The sequence below is a fragment of the Micromys minutus genome, assembly GCF_963924665.1.
Source record: "Micromys minutus genome assembly, chromosome: 8".
Classification (NCBI taxonomy): domain Eukaryota; kingdom Metazoa; phylum Chordata; class Mammalia; order Rodentia; family Muridae; genus Micromys; species Micromys minutus.
The window spans coordinates 59,642,001-59,665,670 of NC_137977.1; the positions used below are offsets into that span (position 1 = coordinate 59,642,001).

General features: G+C 42.5%; 1 protein-coding gene across 2 annotated transcripts in view; it reads left to right on the top strand.

Annotated features, from left to right (window-relative positions):
- DYM (dymeclin) overlaps positions 1-23,670 on the top strand; it is a 246,867-nt gene that overhangs the window by 111,170 nt on the left and 112,027 nt on the right. The gene's annotated exons all lie outside the window — the stretch shown is intronic.

Consider the following 23,670-nt stretch of genomic DNA (forward strand, 5'->3'; position numbering starts at 1 on the left):
CCAGTGTGATTATCTGGTGTCCTTATTCAGAAACAGTGGTTTTGTCCTCTCTTCTTCTGCAAACCTCTCATATTCTTTATTGGTGACAATGGGGATAGTTAGGGTTCTGGGACACCCTGCTCTTCCCAGACAACTCTCTTAGCCCTTTCTTCTCTTGTCCAGATTGCCATTTCACTACAAATGCATTTGAAGAAAAGGTTCAGGTTCTGTGTGTGTGTGGGGGGGGGTGTTTGTGGGTGTGTATAGATAATAGAATATTATCTATTAGGGGTAGAATATGAATTTGTGTTTGTGGGTGTGTATAGATAATAGAATATTATCTATTAGGGGTAGAATATGGATTCTTCTGGAGAAAATCTTCTGTATTAATTATAAGTCATCTATTTCAGATTGCCAAATGAAGTATAGTGAGTGTCTGAATTAAATATTTAGTGCCTCATTGACTGTTTCCTGTGACTTCCATTAAGACCCTGAGAAATAATTCTTCTTTAATAAGCCTCGTTTGTTTGGATGTGCAGATGCTGTGAATGAACCGAGGCAGACTTGCCAGGGTGTGGCACGCTTGCCCTCACTCTTCTGTCAGCCCAGTTCCCTGTGGTAGGAAGCTGGGAAAGTTCCGTAGTTAAAATACACAGCTCTGCTTTGAGACTTGTGGGAATGATCTGGGGCTGGAAGGAAGAAGGAGATGTGGGGGGCCCATAGACAGCAGAGGGCTTGGTACTAAAGGGTTTTCTTTAAAGGCAAGTGGCTGAGCCTATACCCTGCATTTGGAGTTTCTTCCTGCCCAGATGCAGCAGTGTGCTCAGTAGCAGAGGCTAGCTCTGCTGTAGGCAGCCATTCTTTATAATTCCTTTTTATATTTATTTATTTATTTTAACCACATGAACATTTGTGAGTGCAGGCCAAAGTCCCCTTGGAGATAAAATTAGCAGTTTGTTATAAGCCACCTAAGTGGGTGCTGGGAATGTAACTCAGGTCCTCTAAACAACACTATATGTTATTAACCACAAGGTGTCTCCATCCCTGTTTCTAATTCTTAATGATGATTACAATTTTTTAAAAGATTTATATAGTAAAACTTATTTATTTATTTATTTATTTATTTACAGTACACTATAGCTAGCTGTCTTCAGACACACCAGAAGAGGACATCAGATCCCATCACAGATGGTTATGAGCCACCATGTGGTTGCTGGGAATTGAACTCAGGACCTCTGGAAGAACAGTCAGTGTTCTTAACCACTGAGCCATCTCTCTATCCTGATTACAGTTTATGTATAAGAAAACATTTCCTTCTTTGGTATATAACTGCTCAGTAGAGAAAATCATAAACTAATATTTGCCACCACAATCAAAATAGGACAAATTCTGTCTCTGGGTAGCCCCTGAGCTACTTTGTATTAGGCCTTTCTGCTATGGCATACGACTCTCCACCCGGCTTCTCCCTGCCAGTGTACTGTGAGTGGAGCTTATAGAGCGAGTCTGAGGGATCCGTGCTAGCCTGTTCTGTGTGCATCACTCCGTTTATTACTGAGCAGTATTCTGTTATATGGCCGTGCTGTTTATTCACCCACTGAAGGACATTTGGGTTGTTTCCATGTGTGAGCAATTGTGTATGAAGTTGCCATAAATATTTATGTGGAGATTTCTGTGGGAACCTAAGTTTCCATCTCTCTTGAGTAAATACTAGGAGTGGTGTGTGTTGGTTGAGTGCAGTTTGCTAACTTTATGTGAAACTACTCAATACATTTGCAAAATGGCTGGAGCATTTTTGGTTCCTGTTTGTATCTGTGAACTTTCCAGTTACTCCACAGACTCACCCACACTTAGTCTTGTCTTTTTGTGACTGCCATTTTAGAGGTCTAGGTGCTACCTTGTGACTTGATTCAGCAGTGACTAATGTGTTGAGCATCTTCTAAGGTGTCCTTTCTGCTGCAGGTCAGCTCCAATTCTCACCCACACACAGCAGCTTCTTTGGGCCGCCTCTGTTAGACTTGCAGAAATTCTTTATATATTTCACTTTGAAGTCATTTTGCTATGTATCTTGCAAAGTGATATGTAATATGATTCTCCTAGTGTCTTTTTAAACAATTAAAAGTAGCATACCCTTTTATTTTTCTCCTGATACTTAACTCCTCATGACCTGTAGTTTTCCCCTGACCACTTGATACAGCTTGTATGGGCCTAGATTCACCATCCTATTGACAAATAATAAAGATATAAGTTGTCATTTGTATTTAGGATGTTTATATTACGAATCTTTGCCTAACTCATAACTACTGAGTAACTATTGGTTAATTGTTCTCATGAACCGTGGGAACCTGAGGATGAGAAGGAAGAGTCTGAAAGCTGATAACTTCATCAAAGTGGGATATGGCAGATTAAGTCTGACCTAGATCTCCCTTAGACTCGCTTTTCTCCTCTGTGATAGGTCCCCAGCAAATGCCTGGCCTTGTGTTCCCATCTACACTTTGTCTCCCCTCCCCCCAGGATCTCTTTTCTACCATCTTGCCCATTTTCTAGAACTGCACTTTCAACTTTCATATTTAAAGGGTATGTTGACTATTATAATGCACCTCAGTTTTAAATTTGTGAGAAACACCACAAATTTTATGCCAGAAAGTGCAAAATAAGTTATAGAATGGGACTGGTCACAGCCAGCAGTCAGTTCATGTTGGCCAACCACGAGAGTCTCTGGGCCATTGTCCACTCTCTAGGAGAAAATGGAAAGCTTCTGTTTGTGTGCATGGGTGGCTCAGATGATTAAACCCTTTGCATTTCTGCAAAGTGAAGATCTCATGTGTTTGGTTTTGTATTTTGTTTTAAAAAGGCAGTTACGACCTTAGAGAGAAATCACTGTATGTGGGTTTCTATTGTCACTGATTTATGGACCTTTGCTCCGTGCTGAGGAAGGAGGTAATTTTATGTTTATGGTTATGACTCCAAATCATATCCCACCCTGTGCTGTGGTTGTCAGAATAATATAAAGGTAATTGTGATGCATGAAACTCCCATAAGCAAGCTAACTCGGAGATGACTGAGTGTGGAATGTTGGGTTTGCCAGTTTTTTCCCTGTAAATCAATGAACAACATGCTTTCATTGCCAAGCACTGTGCTGAGTACAAGTCTGTCCATAGGGAACTTACGCCAGAGTGGGGCAAAAGGTGGTGAGCAGTGCAGCACCTAAGGGAGAGCACAGAGGTCATCGGGGCCCACAGGGCAAGACGGAGCAGGCCACCCCGGGACGTGGATGGGAACCTAATCTTAGGAATTCAAAAATCTTACAAACCCACTCTAACATAGCACTGCGGCAGCTGGGTTCTCACAGCCTTTAAGCAGACCAAGGTGTTGACCTGGGGAGAACCGGTCATTCTACACACACACACACACACACACACACACACACACACACACACACACACACCAGTCATTCTACACACACACCACACACACACACACACACACACACCAGTCATTCTACACACACACCACACACACACACACCAGTCATTCTACACACACACACACTCATACCACACACCAGTCATTCTACACACACACACACACACACACACACACCAGTCATTCTACACACACACACCACACACACACACACACACACACACACCAGTCATTCTACACACACACACCACACACACACACACACACCAGTCATTCTACACACACACACCACACACACACACACACACCAGTCATTCTACACACACACCACACACACACACACACACACACCAGTCATTCTACACACACACACACACACACACATACACCACACACCAGACACACACACACACACCAGTCATTCTACACACACACACACACCAGACACACACACACACACACACACACACACACACACCCCAATGAGCTGTGTTTCCATGATGACCTTGTTCTTGTAGCTGGCAGCACCCATGATCCTTGCCTGCTCATTAACAAATGTGGGCAAGTGTGTGTCACAGCCCCTGTCCAGGAAACAGGATCAGAGATGTGGATCCTTGTGTGTACGTCCATGATCACAGTTTTAACATGACTGAGATGGTCCTCCATTGACAGGTTGTTCGTGTGGTTTCTCTCTTTAGGAACACTTACTCTAATTTTTAATGACCCTAGTAGATTTTTAACTCCTAATTAGGTAGTATTTTATTTTGGATATACTTTCCAGCCCTTCAGAAGGATATGGCACAAATACCTAATAAGTCTCAGCAGAGCATGTTTTATTTCATGGCTCCCGAGTATCACATGTCACTGAGCTAATACTTGTGGCACGTATGTTGAAAAATCAAAACTTAAGTTTTGGAAAGAAGTTTACAATAGCCATAAATTCTTTTGCCAAGAGGAAGTTTGTAAAATACATTGACTTTAAGAGTGAGCACGCTTTTTGATGGTCACAGCATGCTCTGTTCTGTACCGCCTCCTTTGTAAACTTCTTTCCGTTGTGTTGAGAATGCTTCTACCCCAGACACTCAGTGTAGACAGATACGTGTGGTCAGTAGAACACTTCTGCATCAAGTTCAGATGATTCGTAATGTCAGCCAGAGGCGTTTGCTGGACAACCACTTCAGTAAGGAGCATATGCGGAGTCTTCTTTTCCTTCCTCCCCAGCCCTACCCAATCCAGGTCGGCTTCTATGGGAGTCCGCACCTCCTCTGAGGCAAGGGCGATCACAGTGACATTGAAACGACCTTTTACAGATAAATGGAAACGACATAATCAAGCAACACGCTTTAGTTGGTTTCTCTCTGCAACCGAATCTCCCTTCATCTGAACCAAGTGTTAGAAGGAAGTGTGAAGTGCTTTGGTGCAGTTTGAGACTTACATAGAAGACCATGAGAAGAGCACACAGGAACATGCTATTAGCACATTGCAGCGCAGCCTCAAGACATACAGCAAACTGCATTGCTGGGAGCCCACCAGCTTCACACGCTACAAGGCCATGTTGGCATGTAGAGCCAACGTCTGTAAGGGAGTGGTGGCATTTCTTTTAAAATAGTTGGTCTAAAGTTTTTGTTTGTTTTTGTTTTTGTTTTTGCTTATGCATCATATAGAAAGAAGTGCTGGCAATAAACTGATGTCTTTATTCACGCCTGTAAATAGAGATGGAATATCTTTAAAATAATAGGCAGTGGTGTACTTGATGAAGTTTTTCCTGCTTAGTCAATATTTTGAAGCAACTGGCTTATGACACTTACTGACTACACATTTTTTAAAAAATTTATTTTCAAATATCTGATATGCTTTGGCAGTATGAGAAAAAAAATCCATATATATGTATGAGTATTTTGTGTGTGTGTGTGTGTGTGTGTGTGTGTGTGCGCGTGCATGTGCATGTAGTTTTGTGAGTGAAACTGATCAGATCTTAGAATACAAGTTAAAATTCTCAGATTCTTAGAAACAAATTTAAGACATAACATGGCTAATTCTGCATCTCCCAGGTTTGTGTATAATGTAACACGTTTTCACATCAGTCAGCTAGTAACTTGACAAAATCACTGTCTAAATTTTTTTCTTTTTTTTACTTTTTACAAATGTTGGTTTAAGCTTTTTATTGCTGTGTTTACTTCTGAAATAAGTGAGTTAAAATAGGATAAAAGTTCTTAATGGAAACTTTTTAATTAGCACAAAATTTTATTAAATGTATCAGTAATAGTCAAGTTTTAGTTAACAGCTTGATACTATAAATTTAGGGCTGTCTTGCTTTGAATTTCTTTAGCAATTGAGATAAAAGTTTTCACAAAGCATTAATATTACTGACAGTTTTGGGGAATGCTCTTTATTCTGAGGATCTCTTGCTTGCTGGGGCTGGCAGTGGGGTATGAGGTTACCTCATCCCTGAGCTGGCTCCTGATTGACGCATCAGTACATGGCCTGTTCTTGGGCCAGTCCTCCATACTGAACGGTCTCAGAATGGTTCATACTAGCTGGAGTTCAGCTCCAGGAAAAACGGCCTGTACTGCCAAGGAGTTACATGATTCAAGGTGCTCTTCCTCCACTTTCGATACTTGACATTCATCCCAGATTTTCTGGGTTTTATGGGAGTTTTGAACTATGTAAAATAGTATAAAATTGTGTGTTTGGGCTATTTTGTAAATTTTTTGGTTTGCAGAAATCTCTCGTGAAAATCTAATATGTATTTTAATTCATGTATGTGAGGAAATCAGTGGGGTTAAACATATCTCAGTGACTGACGTTCAGGTTGTGTTTTAATGAACATTACTTTCATCATTAGCAAGAAGACAGGTAGTAGGGATTTCCATGTGGTAGGTTTTCCTTCTTACTGTCTTAGTTACATTTGATAAACTCTGCTCAGAACAACCCATTCTCCATCTCTCTCTCCCTTCCTCCTACCTCTTTCTCTCCTTCCCTCCCCCTTCCTTTCTCACGCCCCAAATCCTTATGAGAAAGGTGTCATTTTAGCTAGCAGTTTTCAGAGGGTAAAGGCCTCAGTCAGACAGTCTCACTGGGTCAGCCTCTGGAGAGTAGTTAACAGCACCCTGGCTGGATGCAAAGCAAGAACGGGCATAACTTCTTCAAGCATGGAGTTAGATTGCTCACTTGCCAGGGTCCTGCTCACTCTTACTCTTGTGAAAACATTTGTAATCTCTTGGAAGAGTATCACCCTAAATGAGCTTCGTACCTCTTACTAGGCCCCTCTTCTTAAAACTCTATGCTCTCATCCCAGGAACAAGCCTTCAGCATATGAGACCTCTGAAAGACACACGGGACCCATATCCAAACTGTAACATACCACAGAGAGAACTTAGTCCTGTCCTTGGAGAAGCTGTGGTGAACTGTATTAAAACAGATAGAAGGATTTTGTTTAAGGATTTTCTTTTTTACTTTGTAATCATGTGTTTTGGTGTAGAGGTGTTCAAATGGGTGCAGTTGCCTGCCAGGGACAGAGGTGTCTGAGTCCGTGGAGCTAGAGTTACAAGCAGTCGTGAGCTACCAGATGTAGGTGCTGGGGAGTGAACTTGGCTTTGCAGGAGCAGCACACACTCCTCAGTCCTATGCCACCTCTCCAGATCCTGCTTGTCTGTTTAAAGTGGTCTGGTTTTATTCCCCATCTTTCTTACCATCTTTGGCCACTCAAAATTCTGTAGTGGTTCATCCTTTTGACTAAATTTAATGTGATTGGGCTGAGGTATGATTTACTCTTAGGCTTATGACTGCCTATGCTGTCATAATCATATTTTCTAATCTCATATATTGCAATAAATAAATCTTAAAGTGGATTTATTTTATTTTATTTTAATGCATGTGAGTGTTTTGGCTGCTTACCATGTACGTGTCTAGTGCCTGTGGAGGCCAGAAGATGGTGTCAGAGCCCTTGGAACTGGAGTTACAGATGGTTATGGGCCATCATGTAAACCCTGGGAATCAAACCCCTGTCCTGGAAGAGCATCAGTGTGCTCTGAAGGGTTGAACTATCCCTCCAGCCCCTAAAAAATACATTTGAAATGTGATGATACATCTTATGGTGATAGCAAATGTTAGTTTTCTCGTCATTCTGTCTTAGTTTGAGCTGCTGTAACAAAATGCCACAGAGTAGATATCTTATAGACAGCAGAATGTGTTTCTCATACTTTGGGATTCTGTGAAGTCCAGGGCCAAGGGGAGAGTGGATTCATTCATTGTCTTGTGAGGAGCTACTTCATGGGTTTTAGGTAGTGGATTTTTCCTCTGTGCCCTTACATACAAAGAAGTCAGTTCTCGAGATTGTTACAAGAACATTAATCTTATTTATGAGGCTGTGCTCTGATGATTTTTATCAAATTTCAGTTACTTTGCAAAGATACAGCTTCTTAGCACTGTTTCTGTGGCAGTTAGAATTTTAGCATACAAACTTCAAGGGGACCTGAGGAAATCAGAGCAGCCCCCATCCTAGTTATGGTTACTACTGTTTCCATGAAACACCATAATGAAAACAAGTTCAGGGGAAAGGGTTTATTTGGTTCAGTCCAAATAAACTACATCATAGCCCATCATTGAAAGAGGTCAGGACTGGAACTCAAAAAGGGCAGGAACCTGAATTCAGGAGCTGATGCTGAGGCCATGGAAGGTGCTGCTTACTGGCTTGCTCCTCATGGCTTGTTCAGCCTGCTTTCTTATAGAACCCAGGACCAGCAGCCCTGGGATGGCCCCACCCACAATGGACTGGGACCTCCCCCATAAATAACTTATTAAGAAAATACCCACTACAGGCTTGTCTACAGCCTGGTCTTATGGAGACATTTCTTCAATTGAGGTTTCTTCTTCTCAAATAGCTTGTTTTAAGATGATATAAACTAGCCAGCATGTACCCCCAACCCATGTTCTTTCCCTACTTTTTGGGATGACCATAGCCACTCCCACCATCAGAACAGTAACTCAGGAACATACCTCTCTAGGGCAGCCATTTCTCCTGGGCTCTACAGCATGTGGGGTCAGTCAGATACTGGATAATGTTTTGAGTCTTCTCAGCTTCACTTCAAATTAAAAATGGAAACCTTACTCTTTCCTGGTCTTTCTTGACCACGTTTTCTCATTCCTGTCTCAGTAAAATAAATGACAGTACCTTTCATGTAGCCCAGAAACCCAGGACTCCGTTCTTCTCCCTTGCTGACTGTCCAGCTCATTACCATGCCTTGTCAGTAAGCATGTCTCAACCTCATCACTGTCTCAGCCTCCTCCCTTCCCTGGGGACTTTCTCCCTCTGCAGAAGCAGACCACGAGCAGACTGATCACTTCAAAGGGAGAGCCCTTCCTGAAACCCCTCAGCCCGTGCACTCCGTGCTCAGATCCCACCTGTTCCCCTCTCCCTCAAGGTTAGTTCCTGCCATGTTTCCTTCCCTGTGGTCTCTGTATTGTTCCCTCTGTTGGACTCCTTCTCTTCCTAAGCTCTAGACATTTTGTCTAAGTATTTACTTTTATAGGAAAACGTTATGTTATCTATCTGATCAGATAAAGTTCTTGTTTGTAACACTTGGACATACCCATTTTATTTTTTAAAGATTCATTTGTCTTGGCGACAGTTCATTAGTGCCATCTGATAGCGAATTCACGTCCACTTGATACTTGATTGCTCATTTTGGTTAGTCTAGAACAGGATCCTCATGGTACTCATACAACATTTTTATTTGTGTCTTAGGTATTATGAGATAAACTACAGATGTTCACTGTCCAGCTGTTTTAAAAGGAGGCCATTGCTTTATAATGTAGTACTATGCCCCTTCCTTTCCTGTCACTTGCGTTCTTCCTTCTTCCCATTCTTCTTTCCCTTCTTTTCCTCCTCTTTAGAGACAGGGTCTCTCATGGGAACTTCACGGGGTCTCATTGATTAAACAAGGCTGGCTGGCCGGTTGCCCGTGGATCCTCTCACCTGTGCTGCTCCAGCCCTGAGATGAAAGCCAAGCCACCCCACCGGAGGAAGAGGTCACTGTGCTTGGAGAAAAAGCACTTTGCCAACTCCGCTGTTTCCAGGGCTTCTTTTTGCTTGCTTCAACTTGCATCTCTCAGCTAGTTAACAAGCTGGTCATCTTACAGATTCTGTGTTCTAGATTTGTGTGCTTGCTTCTTACATCCCTTTTGTTCCTTCTCGTTACTCTCTCCAGTGAACTGAAAATTCACAGGAGACTGACATTCCCCTCCAAAAGACAGATAATCAAATTCAGTGTTTTGCAAAGAAGGTAGCAAGTACCTGTTTTATCAAATTGGAAATACATATTGATTACACTGGATGTGGTGAGATTTATCAGTGTATACATGATGATAGTGTAACGCTTCATTTTAGATTTTACCTTTATTCTTTCATGTAACTCCTCACCTACTTAGTGACCTTTGAACTAGTTATTTCTGGCTGTCAAGTGAGTTCTTCAGTTATAATATTGAGCACCAAATTTCTAAGGTAGAATTCCCCAACGGCACTGCTTAGTTGGATAGCTAAGATTGGTGCTTAATTTCTTCTTTTAATATTCAACATTTAATTTTCAGGAACATACTGATTCCTTTCTTACCTCTATAAACCAGTATATTTTCATTTCAGATTTCCCATGTTCATTTCATCTTATTATGAATCCTAAGATTTTTATGTGTAGTATATATATTTCAATTACTTGAGTGATTATTCATATTTTCATATTCATCTTTAACTGCTGAAAGACAACTGTGTTGTCTCTTGTGGCGGTTTGGCAGAGCCCCAGTCTCCTGTGGTAGTTTTTTCCTTTGTTTTTACATTAGTAGGATGTCTCAGGCTCATGTATGTTTTATGTCTGGAAACAGTCTTCCATGCGATGTGTTGTTGTTGTGGTGGTAGTAAATGGTGTTAGGATAGTACATGAAGAGAAGCCAAGACACACTTAGATGTTGTATTTAGAAACTGTCATAGAATAGGAGTGTACCTATTATTTATTTCATCTCCTCCCTAGTTGCTTTGGCAAGGACTTCTAATACTCTGCTGAGTAGAAAGGCTGAGATTGGGCGTCTTTCCTTGTGCTAGACTTGGGTTTTCCTCTGAGTGTATTGTTAGCAGAGGGGTCCCTTTATTGTGTTGGTGGACACTCCATTCCCTCCACATGTAATAAGACAACTAAACTGTATGCATTTGTCCTTCCATTCTTTGAAGGAATGTAGCATGTCTATTGATTTGCATGAGTCAAGCTATCCTTGCATTCTAGAGGTTTTATCGTGATGATTATCACATTAGGATACTGTTAAATTTCACTGTTGGTGTTTTATTGGGGATTTTTGCAGCTGTTCATCAAGAATATTGGCACATAATTTTTTTTTCTCATAATGTCTTTTTCAAAATATTTTATATGTGTTAGTGGATGTGTTAAGCCTTCTCAGAGGAAGGGGGAGAGAGAATACAGGAATGGAAGAAGAAAGGGAGGAAACTGAGGGTGGGGGAGGAAACAAAATGCCCTAAGTGTTCTGAGTTGATCCTGCCTTGGTAACATCATTTTTTTGTAGTGTTCTTTAAACATGCGAGTAAGTAAGAAAATAACTGAATAAAAGTCACTCTGAAAACATTGCAATTTTACTGTCAGCGTACAGTAAAATACATCACTAGGAGGCTTCTCTGTGGAACTCTCTTCAACCCTTTCTTTGCCTGTTTTTTTGGCATGGTTTGCAGACTTGAATGTTGTTCTAGGACAGAACATTTTAGAAATGCGAGATATCAAGTAACATGTCAGAACTGTGCATTGCATAATCCGGGCCATGTCCGTGTAAGAAGGCAGGAGGAGACTTCTTGTTATGAGAGGGTTTCATGAGCAGCAGAGGCTGAGTTTTTATGGGCTGACTCCAGACCACATTTGCTTATTTCCCACGCTGTACTTTTCTGGTTTCCAACCCTGACATGTCATGGCTCTAAATGTAAACTCTGTAATCTGGAACTCCTGGTGCTCAGGATGTGAGAGATACTAGTTCTGACTTTTTTTTTTTTAATACATTCATTTCATGTCTTAGGGTTTATTTCATTTTTTAAACATTTTATCTTGAAATTGGATTCATAAAACATTGCAAAAATTGTACATTTCTACTATTATTCTAAATAATTTCTATTCACATTTCCTCAGATTTTACACACATTAAAATTTAACCACTGTTTTTTTTTATTATTATTATTGTGTGTATCTCTCATTTTGAAATGCTTGATGAAACATAAAGCTCACCCACAGAACATGGGATCTGTTCTGTATTGGCTGGCTGCTCCCGGGCCTGGGGCCTGCCCTGCAATGAGCTTGGTAGACTCAGTGATAAGCATTTGAGAAACCTCCCCTTTCCCTGCAGGTGCCCTTTGCAAACCGCTGCTTGGGGAGGGGTGGGTCTTTGTACCCATTTCCTGTTTTCCATGCAGGGATTTTGTCTGGATTGAACCTGTGTGAGCCTTTGCAAGCTGCATATGTTTCTTAAAAATAACAACATTCTCAAAATAAGAAATTTAACACTGCCAGACATGGTGGCCCACACCAATCCCAGCACCCAGGAGGCAGAGACAGGCAGATCTCTGTGAGTTTAGGGAAGCCTGAAGTCTGATCTACACAGTTAGATCTGGGATAGCCAGGACTGTGTGGAGAGACTCTGTCTCAAAAAACAGAAGGAAGGAAGGAAGGCAGGCAGGCAAAAAAGAAATTTAACACTAATTTCAAATATATATATTGTTCTGTATGTATGCATAAGTGTTTAATATTTTCATTTGCCTACTGATTCTTTCTCAAAACAACAAAACCCCAAAAACCATGGGGCTTTTTGTTGTTGTTGTTCTTGAGAGGAGCTAGAGAGATGACTCAGTGGTTCAGAGCATTTGCTCTTCTTATAGAAGACCTGGGTTTGAGTCCCAGCACCCACTAGTAGCACACAACCATCTGTAACTAGTTCAGGGGACCTAATGCCCTTGTCTGACTTGCAGCATCCCCAGGCACACACATGGGTCCACATACATACATGCAGGCAAAACACTCATACAACATGCATTCATATTCATATAGTGTATATAAATAAATACATAATTCTAAATTTAAAAAAGTTCTCCTTGCCTCCACAGTATGGGATGCAGCTCCAGAGTCATGTGCTACAGTCACCAGTCCTCTTTTGGTTCTTTAATCAGAGCACCCCCTTGGTGTCTGTCTCTTATGGCTCTCAAAATTAAAGGCTCTGAACCCTTTGGATTGTGTGACCCTCAGGAGGAGAGGTGGCTCTTCTGTGCTCTCTGCAGAGACACATGGTGTTTGCTTGTCCTGATCTTGGTGGTAATGTCGGCTGCCATTGCTTCCTTAAAATGATAGCAAGTTATAGTTCATAAGCAAATGTTTGTTTTTTCTTGAGTTTTTATTCTTTAATGCTTGAGCCTTAGGGTTCTTTCTTAATAAGATCCTATGCTACTTTTGGTAACGTCTAGATTGTCCTATTTTGGATGTATTAGCATCGTATGACTCATGGGGTTTTCTTGTTACCTCACATGTCCTTTCCTCTGACAGGGTAGCAGCAGGGCTCTATATTTTACTCCACACCCACCCTTTCTTCATAGCCAGCTCAGGTACATGTGTGAAAGGCTGGCACACAGCTCAGGTACACGTGTGAAAGGCTGGCACACAGCACAGCTGCACACATGTAGAAGACTGGCATACAGCACAGCTGCACACATGTGGAAGGCTGGCATACAGCACAGCTGCACACATGTAGAAGGCTGGCACACAGCTCAGGTACACGTGTGAAAGGCTGGCACACAGCACAGCTGCACACATGTGGAAGGCTGGCACACAGCACAGCTGCACACATGTGGAAGGCTGGCACATAATACTTCATACACAGTATTTGGCTGCCTAGTTGATGGTGGGTCAGTTGTTAATATATGAGTGGTTTGCTCATGTATGTAAATTTGTTGTTTTCAAACCTTCCAGTTTATTAGTTTTATTTGGGGTTCGACATAGTTTAAAGAAACCTGTTACCACTTGGTAACTTTATATACTTTGGGTATAGTTCTTTAAGACGGTTCTCAGAGACTTGGGTGTGTTAATTCATCATTTTGTTTGCATTGTCAGTTTATCATGTGAATGCAGTGCCTGCAGAGTCCAGAAGAGGGAGTCAGATCCCTTGGAACTGGAGAAACAGACAGTTGTGAGCTCTCATGAGCGCACTGGGAACTGAACTGAGCCTCTGGAAGAGCAATCAGTACTCTTAGCCACTGAGCATCTCTCCGGCCCCTAAACCTCTTTTGTTTTAGTGGCCTACAGTGTGCCACCGGTGAAATTGTTCTGACAGCAGTAGTTTTTAATTCTTCTTTTGTTTTTATTATATTACCTCAAAAGACTGTAGAACTTTAAAGGATTTTTTTTTTCACTCTTTGTTTTGTTTTGGAAGGTTTTAGAGGGTTTTAGAGGGTTTTGTTGGGGGGTGGGAACGGCCTATGTTGTTTATGGAGCCAGGAATTATAGAGACCAAATACCCAGTGTTGTGAGCCAGCCTGTGGCCAACATTAGACCTGGTGTTCTGAGAGTTCTGAGTTCTAGTCCCTTGTCCCCTTTGTCTTTCATGTTGTTATGTTGTCAGTCTCAGAACTGCACTGTGTCTCTGTGAAGAGGAACTGTCTCCTGTTTCCTTACTCTACCAAGGTCGATTTTATGTGACTCACTAATGCCACTGTAATATGTTGAGACTCTGGGGACACGGCAAGGCACACGCTGGGTAGTGTTGTAAGAGACTGCCCTCTGCCTTCTGAATCAGCTGCACCATTGTGGAGTTCTTCGAGCAGAGTCAGAGTCCCTGCTGCCCTCTGTCCTCACCCACGTGCCATGTCATTGGCTGGATAGCAGTTACTCAGTGTGGTGCTCCCTGGTTTGAACTTGAGCCTCTGTTACACGTACAGTGTAGAGAGTGCCGTCTGGATGCTCAGTAGCCATCCCACGTATCTTTGGTGAGGTGTTCGTCCAGATCTTTGCCCGTTTTTACTCTAGTCATTTGTTTCTTGTTCATGCTTTCTAAGGACAGAACCTCGTAGTGAAGATACACAGAAAGCTTTGAGGAGAGAAAGGATGACTTGTTTTTTACAAAGAAAAACGTCTTTCTTCTGTTTCTCTCCCTTTGCCTTTGTCTTTCAGTTATGCCTGCCGCCACTTGCGGAGATATGTTTATTTGTTGGACAGATTGTATTCCCCCCGCTCTCCCTGTTCCGCACGTCAGCGTTGCTTCTCGGCCCCCAGTGACAATGGAGAGGAGCTCTTGTCTCTAACTTGCTCTCACATTCTCAGATCCTGTGCTTCCAGGTTATTAACCTCTGCTGTCCATTTATTGCATGCTGCATGTTGTGTGCCCCCGGTAATTGCATGCTTTGATGGGACACATGTGAATTGATAAAGGTGAAATGTTATATTTAAGATACTACCAAGTAATCAGTCCTGTAGTGGCTTGCATTTGTTTTCTTATAAATGTCTTCTTGGGAAGATTACGTTCCTAGGAGAAGGGGCAGCTTTTCACCAGTACAGATGCTTGTGTCCACTCTGAATTCCGCTCTCCTCCATAGCTTTTCTTTGACTTGCATTTGTTGCAGTGCTCTGTCTGATGTGTCTGAACTGTGTGCTGCAGGTGCTCAGACAGGTAAAGGTGTCCTTTTCCTGGTGTACAGCACACCTGAGAGCCCACCTGGCTCCACCCTCTTACAGGTGTACTCAGTTGAGCAGCCTTGACTCTCTAGGATGGTGGAAATGATTTGTTTAGACTTTATGGTCATTGCTCTTTTACTGCAGAGTTTTAGGCAGGTGCAAATTAAACAGTGATGGTGGAAGTCTAAGGAGACAGGTGGAGCATCTCCCATGTTGGTGAGGAGCCGCAGCTGCTGATGACTGTGCACCAAAAGGGAGGGCAGTACTACATGGCTGCTTGCATTTTACACATTTCCTGTAAGTCAGAAATGACTTGTGCCTCTAGACTGTAGCTGGAGAAGATGATTTAAGGCAGTGTCTTCACTGCCAAGTGTTTTAAAGGAGAAGGAAAAACTCCATGACAACCTTAAACACAAAATGGAAAACATCTGAATCGCAGCTGACCTTTGCAGATGAAGGAACATCAGAAACTTTGAACTGTACATGAGGTCTGAGTGAAAGCACTTTATTAGGAAAGGACAGCCATGTGGCTCTCGTTGGCCGATGTTTGCAGTAAAGGCCTTCAGACCTATGGTGATAGTATGCTATAGAGACTTCGGTGGGGGAGTGAAAGCAAAATAAAATGAGCTCTTTAGTTCCTAGTACATGAAAATTACCAAACACGCCAGGAGAATTGCGGTGCTCAGGAGGCTGTGGTCATAAAATTAGAAGTTCAGGACCAGACAGCTAGCTACACTGTGAGACCCAATCTCCAGAACAGAAAGAATTCACTAAACTAAAAGCTTGGTAAGTGATACTCAGGAGGTTTGGGGACAGAGCTTGTCTGATTGAGGAAAGTTGCTGCTGATCATTGAACCCCAAGTTGTGAGATAATTGACCTTGCTCCTACTTACTAGTAAGTACATCATTTGATAGCGCTCCACAAAACTGAAGAGATGGGGGAGACAGCAGTAAGAAAGAGATGGCTCTTAATTGATGGCTTTGAGTGTAGCAGCCAGGATATTAGTAAGGCAGATTAACAGGCTGGCAATTCAGGTAGGTATTTATCTTGCAGTCCTGTGTTCCAAATCTTGTAGTCTGGAAGCAGAACTCCTTCTTTCTTGGGAGGCATAATGATTGGTTGGATAAACCTTGTTCACATTATAGACAAACTACTTTCTTGAAGTCAGCAGCTCTTACATGTCCAGCATATCTGCAAATACCTTTATAGCAACATCTAGTGTTTCAACAGCATCACTTCTTAGCCAAGCTGAGCTTTAAAATAACCATCATACTGTATCTTATTTTTCTTTGCATGTGCTAAATCCGTCCTATCACCCTGAAAGCCCCCTGAAGTGAATATCTGATCTTATTCATTATTTATTATTATCATTATTCGTCCTACAGTTCATAGCACCTCAGATCGCTAACCCTCACTCATACCGTTGGCAGCAGTGTCCTACCCTCTGCCATTTGTGAAACTGTACTTGACATTGGATTACATGTAAGTCCTGCCTGCTGGAGCAGAGAAAGAATACCGGGTCAACTGTGAAGACAGACAAAAGAAAGGGAAGGGGAGAATGCCCGAGGAGGAGCTGTGGGGAGGACGAGAGGCAAGAGCAAAGAGAGCAAGTGGTAGAAAGAGTGTTGCCACAGAGCAGAGCTGGTTCCTCGGCCTGAGCTCTGGCAGCTAACTGTCTCCACTTCTATTTGGAATGCAATTCTGCGTCTGTCTTCAACTTCCTTCACCTTGCTGACCTCTCCGTTCTTCATGTTTAAGATATTCAGCCTCTAAAGGGCATTTTGATTTCCACTCCAAAACCTCCCCAGGCTGATGCAGGCTTATCATGTAATAAACTGCCTGCCAGGCCTGTTTTTGAGGAAATACTGTGGGGCCGGATGCTTTCTAGTGTTTTGAAACATGTTTTGACTGTTCTCCAAGAGTTTCCACCTTCTTGTCTCATTCCTGGACTGTTTACCAGATGTACTACCCTAGGCCTCGGGGCCTGTCAGGCCCTGCCAGTGTGACGGCTAGGGATGTGGAGTTCAGGCCTCCCTTCTCTCCACACCTCTCAGCCTCAGCCCCAGCCCTGCCGTGTAGAATAGTGCAGAGGAGACTGCTCCGTTTAGGGTAGACTTGAGGATGTGTGAGAGATGGTCCTGTCTTGCCATGCCAATTTGCAAGTGACTGGCATTCTATATCTGCAATGACATACACTCAAGTGTAGCTTAGCCCCAGCGGTAAAGATGTTCATTCAACAGAATGACACTATACAAAAGGACAGATGGATCCAAAGTCTGAATAGAGCAGTTACAGACACTTGCAGAACCAAGTGGCTCTGGGTTATGCAGAGTGCTTCCTGTATAGGTTTTCCTAGAGAGCTTAAGAGCGTGCGCTCAGGAGGAGGTTAACTCAGTCTGAAGGAAACACTGCTGTGAGGACTGATGGAGCACAGGCATGTCACTGATATTTCTTCCCAATGTCAGAGTTCTGCAGAACTCAACGGGAGCATTTGGGCTGCTCAGAGAGGAGGGAGGGCTCTGCTGCTGGGTATAGAAAGATGCCAAGCCTGCCTACCAGTGATTCCGGTCAGTCCTAGCTCTGTGCTTGAGAGGACAGCAAATGTGTGGACCCCTCTTCTTATCGGCGCCGTTAGGATTCTGAAATCACGAGTGGACTCAGCCTTCCTCTGCTCACACACTGTGGGTACTGGAGGGATGTCGAGCCTTCTTACCTCCCTGGCAGTCTCTCTTTGGTGGCACTCACAGGACGTGGCATCCAAGTTCAGCACCTCACTTGTGCTCTTCCACTTTGCTTCATTTATATACTTAAAATTTCTCATCACAGTTCAGTTTTTGAAAATTAGAATGATTCGGTTTATATACAGTTCTCAGACCCTTTCCATGAAAACATTTCTCTCGATAAGTATATTTCTCTAATTGTAATTGTGGGGCCTTGTGTTATACAAATGTTCCTACTTAATGTGAGATGACAGCGCCTTTTCATGGGGAGGACACAGCTCATCAGGCTTTGTCCTCTACATCTGGAAACTCCTCCACTCCCAACTGGGAGCCTTTGGGTCACTTTTCAAGCTCCCGCCTTAGATTTCACTTCTGATGAAACCAGATTAGAATTTTTAGTAACCAAAGAATTTGAATTCATTACCAGTAACTACACAAAGTTAAGTTCTACTTAAGTTTTCTGATGGACTGACACATTTTATAAGATGTGTGAAGAAAAGGCCCATTTTCCTTTCTTTTAAGCTGGCTTTAGAATATAATTGTTTAATACTGTTTCAGTTGAGTGGAGACAATGAGCAATCAAGGATGTTGTGTGCTGAGATACTTTGTTGTAAGGACAATTTATTTTGAGTTACTGTTAAGTTTTATGGTGCTTGATTCTAGGGTGCTGAGAAAAAAAACAGAAATGTTAATGGGGTTCCCATTCAGCATGTTAAACAAGGTGGCATTGAATTCTGTCTTTGGGTAGTTAGTACTTGACCATGAGCAGTGGTCATGACCTTCTGGGAGTCATAGAACTCTTCTAGAATCTATCAGGAAACATGGATGTCATAAGGCAGGAAAAAATTACCTCTAAATGTAGTTTTGTTTTTTTTTAAAGTGGAGCTGACGTAATTTTAAAATTTTGTGTATAGCTAGTATACTGGCTAGTTTTGTGTCAACTTGACACAAGCTGGAGTTAATCACAGAGAAAGGAGCCTCAGTCGAGAAAATGCCTTCATGAGATCCAGCTGTAAGGCATTTTCTCAACTAGTGATTAAGGGGGGAGGATCCAGCCCATTGTGATTGGTGCTATCCTTGGGCTGGTGGACCTGGGTTCTATAAGAAAGTAGGCTGAACAGCATCCTACCATGGCCTGTGCATCATCAGCTCCTGCTTTCTGACCTGCTTGAGTTCCAGTCCTGACTTCCTTTGGTGATGAGCAGCAATGTGGAAGTATAAGCTGAATAAACCCTTTCCTCCCCAACTTGCTTCCTGGTCATGATGTTTTGTGCAGGAATAGAAACTCTGACTAAGACGGCCAGAAAACAGAGCCCCCGCCTCCAACAGTAGATTAAACAAGATATTAGCAGTTTATCTATCTTGTAAAAGCCTGAGCAGATGTAGCAGCAAAGTCCCATAAACACAGAGTCTTCCTGCCTGTCCCCCATACACCCAGAATCACAACCTTATCTAGAGTCTCGGATAGCTCACTGTAAAGCATGCACACCACACAGCAGGAGATGGAAGGAAATGGCATCAGATGTAAATTGCTGCTTTTAAGGTGATCACATTCTTCTGAGCAGAAGTTAGTCACAAGTAGCCAACCTGCATGAACAACCAGAGTGGCCATGCGCTGAAGGTTAAAAGAAACTGTTGGGCGGCTCCGACCCCCCTCCCAACACTGCTGCCTACTGCAGAGGACAGTGGCAGGCTCTTCCCTGGCCATCTATGCTTGTAGTCCAAGACTGAGCAGCAACAGAGCTTCCTTCCCAAGACAGAAAGAAGAGACGGAATTTTGGTTAAAAATTCCTCTGCTTCGTACTGTTTCTTGAATGGAAACCACTAACTAACTTCTGAGATGCTCTCAGACACAAGGTTTAAAGCAAGAATTGATGGCAAAGGTCTGTTAGAACAGTCTGGAGAACTCAAGTTTCAGACACCTTACAAGACAGCATATGATGCTTTCTGGGGTAGGGAACAGTCTTTTGTCAGAGCAGATTTGCGTATGGGATTGCTCAGGATTTTTGTTGTTTTTCTTGAGACAGGTCTCTCCTCTAACTCACTGTGTAGCTTCAATCCTTCTGCCTCAACCTCCTTTATACCCTGCCCAGGGATGACTCTGTATTGTATCCAAGTAAGTACCGAGTTATTTAAGGTATGAAACACTGTCAGGTTTAAAATGGTTAGTTTGTTTGGTTTGTCTTTTGGTGTCTTTTTATGCTGTGGTTTAAAAAAAAAAAAACTCGCATCTGGTGCCTTTTTTTTCTTTCAAAAGTCTGCAACTTCATCCAGAATCTAAGACAGTTTTGAAAATGAGTTTCCTCAAATGAGCTTTTAAAAATTGCTAGACCAATCTTGTCATAGTATACCATTCACAAAACCTGTAATGTATAAATATTTGAATCCATAGCAATAATTTTTCATGCATCTGATACTGTCTTAATAATTCTGTTGTGGCCGTAAGCCTTATTGATTTCTGTGCCACTTTTGTGGTATGAAATGAAATGTATCATCCCACTTAAACCATTATGGTTTCCTTTTGAATTACATCCTCAGTACTTGATCTTGTCATCAGGCTTCTTCTGCGCTCTGAGATATTGTGCTCAGTCCAAAGAATTTACCGCTGGTACTCTGTGTAACATAGATCAATACCGGACAAGTCAATCCAGATTAGAAACATCGGAAAGAAAATACAATTAAGCTGTTAATTGTTAGGAATCATCTAACATAGGATGTATTCTGCTCGAGTTTGCTTTCTTCTACTCAAGACTGACTGGTGTCCTGAAGACAGGGTACAGATCCTGAGACACTGGGCCAGAGCTAGATCAGTCCCGCCCTCTTCTCTTGGCTCCCACACTTTTTGCCATTTCTTTTCAAGGCATTTTATTGTAAATGTTAGAATTGCTTAAGATCTCTCTTAAGGTGTTCTCTGCTCTCCTCCCCTCACCCCTGCTTCCAGTAGACGGCTGCGTTGTGCTGGTTGAAACAGTGTCCGGGGTAGGCCAGGCTGACCTCATGGAACATCACTGTGTAACCAAGGATGAGCTTGAACTTGAGTCTTCTTCTGTCATCTTCTGAGTGCTGGGCCTGCTTCATGCAGGGTGGACACTGAATCCAGGCTGCTCCACTGTTAGCAAGTGCTCCACCAACTAAGCTGGGCCTCAGTCTCAATAGCCTGGTTTTTGAGGGTGTGTGTGTGTGTGTGTCTGTGTTTTGCACACCCCTTAGGTGATGGAGCTGATTTGGGTCTTGCGTATTTTAGGCAAGTGCTATACTACTGGTTTGCTTACTCAGACCCGTGTATGTTTTCAGTTACTGATTCCAAGCACCAGCTGTGATAGTTGGCTACTCAACGTTCTGTGCTTGTTGAGAATCAACTATATTAGGTTCCTGAAAGACTTGTTTAGTTTTCTAATCACCATTTCCTCAAAGGTTATCTTGTCTCGTTATGAAAAGGTAGCTGTTCTATTACATCACTGTGACATCCTTAGGGTGCTGGTCAGGGTAATGGGGGAATATCTCCCCCCCTCTCTCTCTTACACACACACACACACACACACACCCTCAAAGAACATGCGTGCGCAGAGAGAGAGAACAAGCTTGATTTTAAAAGCTGAGGAAAAGCTGAGTGAAGAAAGGTCTTAAGTTTTTCTGGAATGTGTAAGTTATGTAAGTTGCAGAATTTTTTCCAGTACAGGATTTTACAAATTTTCTCCTTATTAAGTATCTGGTAAGCCATGGCCATGGAGGTGATGTCAACACACTTTGAATGACTTTTTCTAAAAAACATGTGCTCTGTGACTCCAGGAAGCAAAAGAACACAGAGAGAAGGAGAATTATCTTAAATCAACTTTGTCTCATTAAATTAAACATAGCAATAAGAAATAATTTCCAAACAGGGTCACCCTAGCAAGCTCTATACCTTGCCCCATCAAGAGGACCTTTTGCTGTGGTGTAAATGAATCTATGGGGGCAAATGATTATGGAGGATGGCAAGATGTAATTTCAGTTATAAAGGTGCCTTGATAGTTTCTCTGCTCCCACAAAACACTGGGACCAAAGTAACTTAGGAAGAAAAGGGTTTATTCGGCTTACACTTCCACATCACTGTTCATCATCAAAGGAAGTCAGGACAGGAACTCAAACAGGGCAGCATCCTGGAGGCAAGAGCTGATGCAGAGGCCATGGAGGAGTGCTGCTGACTGGCTTGCTCTCCATGGCTTGCTCAGTCTGCCCTTCCCCATCAATCACTAATTAAGAAAATGCCTAATAGACTTTGTGTAGAGCCTGATCTTATGGAGGCATTTTCTCAATGGAGGCTCTTTCCTCTCAGATAACTCAGTTTGTGTCAGGTTGACAGTTACCAGTATAGTAAGGAATAAAATATACCAATGTATGTGTTACACAACCTTTGTTTATTTATTAATTTGTGTATACGTGTCTACACTCATGCATATACGTGCAGAGACCTCAGGAAGACTGGTGCCTTCTGTTGCTTTCTATCTCCTTTAGACTGGGTCTCTCTCTGAACCAGAAGCTCATGTTTTGGCTAGGCTGGCTGGCCAGGGAGATCCTGGTGCTGCCTTTTTCTGCCTCCAGTGTGCAGCCTTACCCAAGTCTCTTTTTACTTGTATTTTCACATGTGATGCTGGAGATTCAAACTCAGCTCCTCATGCTTGCCCAGCAGTTGCTCTTACCCGCTGAGCCACCTCTCCAGATCATTTGATTCAAGTCAGAATTACCTAATAGAAAGATAAAGCTTATATTGCCCAATCAGAAATGTTTAGAAAAGTATCTTCCTTACAGGAAATGGGTAGATTTTATGAACTCCAGAATTACAACTTGGCTAAATATAGTTGTTAAAATGGCCGATCTTGGTTATCTTAAAAAGACAAAAACAAAAACCATCTTTACTGTATGCAGTTGATCATCCAAGGGGAAAATTTTTGGGTTTAAATTAATTGTTAAAATATTACAAAGGGTACCTATTAATGATATACATCTTTATGCCGTGGGAAGAATGAATATCCTGAGCATTCTGACCCAAGGGAACAGAGTTAAAGGGGGAAGGGTATGAAATTTACATTTGCTTTTAAAAGCAGTAATCCATCTTTTTTCACCAGCTGCTTCTCAGGTGGTGTCTCCTTGGGCAAGGAGGAAACACCATAGCCACCGCTGAAATGTTCTACGCGTGTGGCCAGAGTTCCCTAGTACTTTCTCATGTGATTTAGACTGTACATACAGATGATTGGAGTACACACAAAACTCCCCACATTGGATGTTCTTCCCCTGCAGCTGCCATTCGCAGGGAATGTCATGTGCACATTCAGACACGCAGACTTGCACAACTGCTTATTAGAGAAATATTCTTGGTTACTGAATGTCTCACAGAGTTAAACATACAGGCCTTTCCATATATGGAAGAAAAGTAATTCCACCCACTTGCCATGTCTTGGCATGTCACGATGCCAGCCCTTCACATTTATTCCACTTCCCAAGCTCCTATAGACAGTGATGTAGACCAGCCGTCAAAGCTTCACCGACCAGCTCTTGGTGACTGTCATCACACGGCCCAGGAGGAAGTCACATTCAGTCTAATCCCAGCTCTCGGAGTTACAGTGACAAGATTACTGATTTCTAGGCCACAAAAAATGAGGAAGCAAAGAGAATCCAGGCAGTTAGGATGGCTGGGCAGAGACCAGAAAGCTGGCATTAGAATTGCAGCCTCCCTGGAGTCCCTGTGCTGATCATATTCCATTTTCCTGACTGTCAGTCTCACCACCCGTGGACTCCATGAATTCTCAGCAGACAGAGCAGACAGCTTTCAGTTTCAGGATTTTGAGCTGGGTGTGGTGCTGCATGCCTTTAA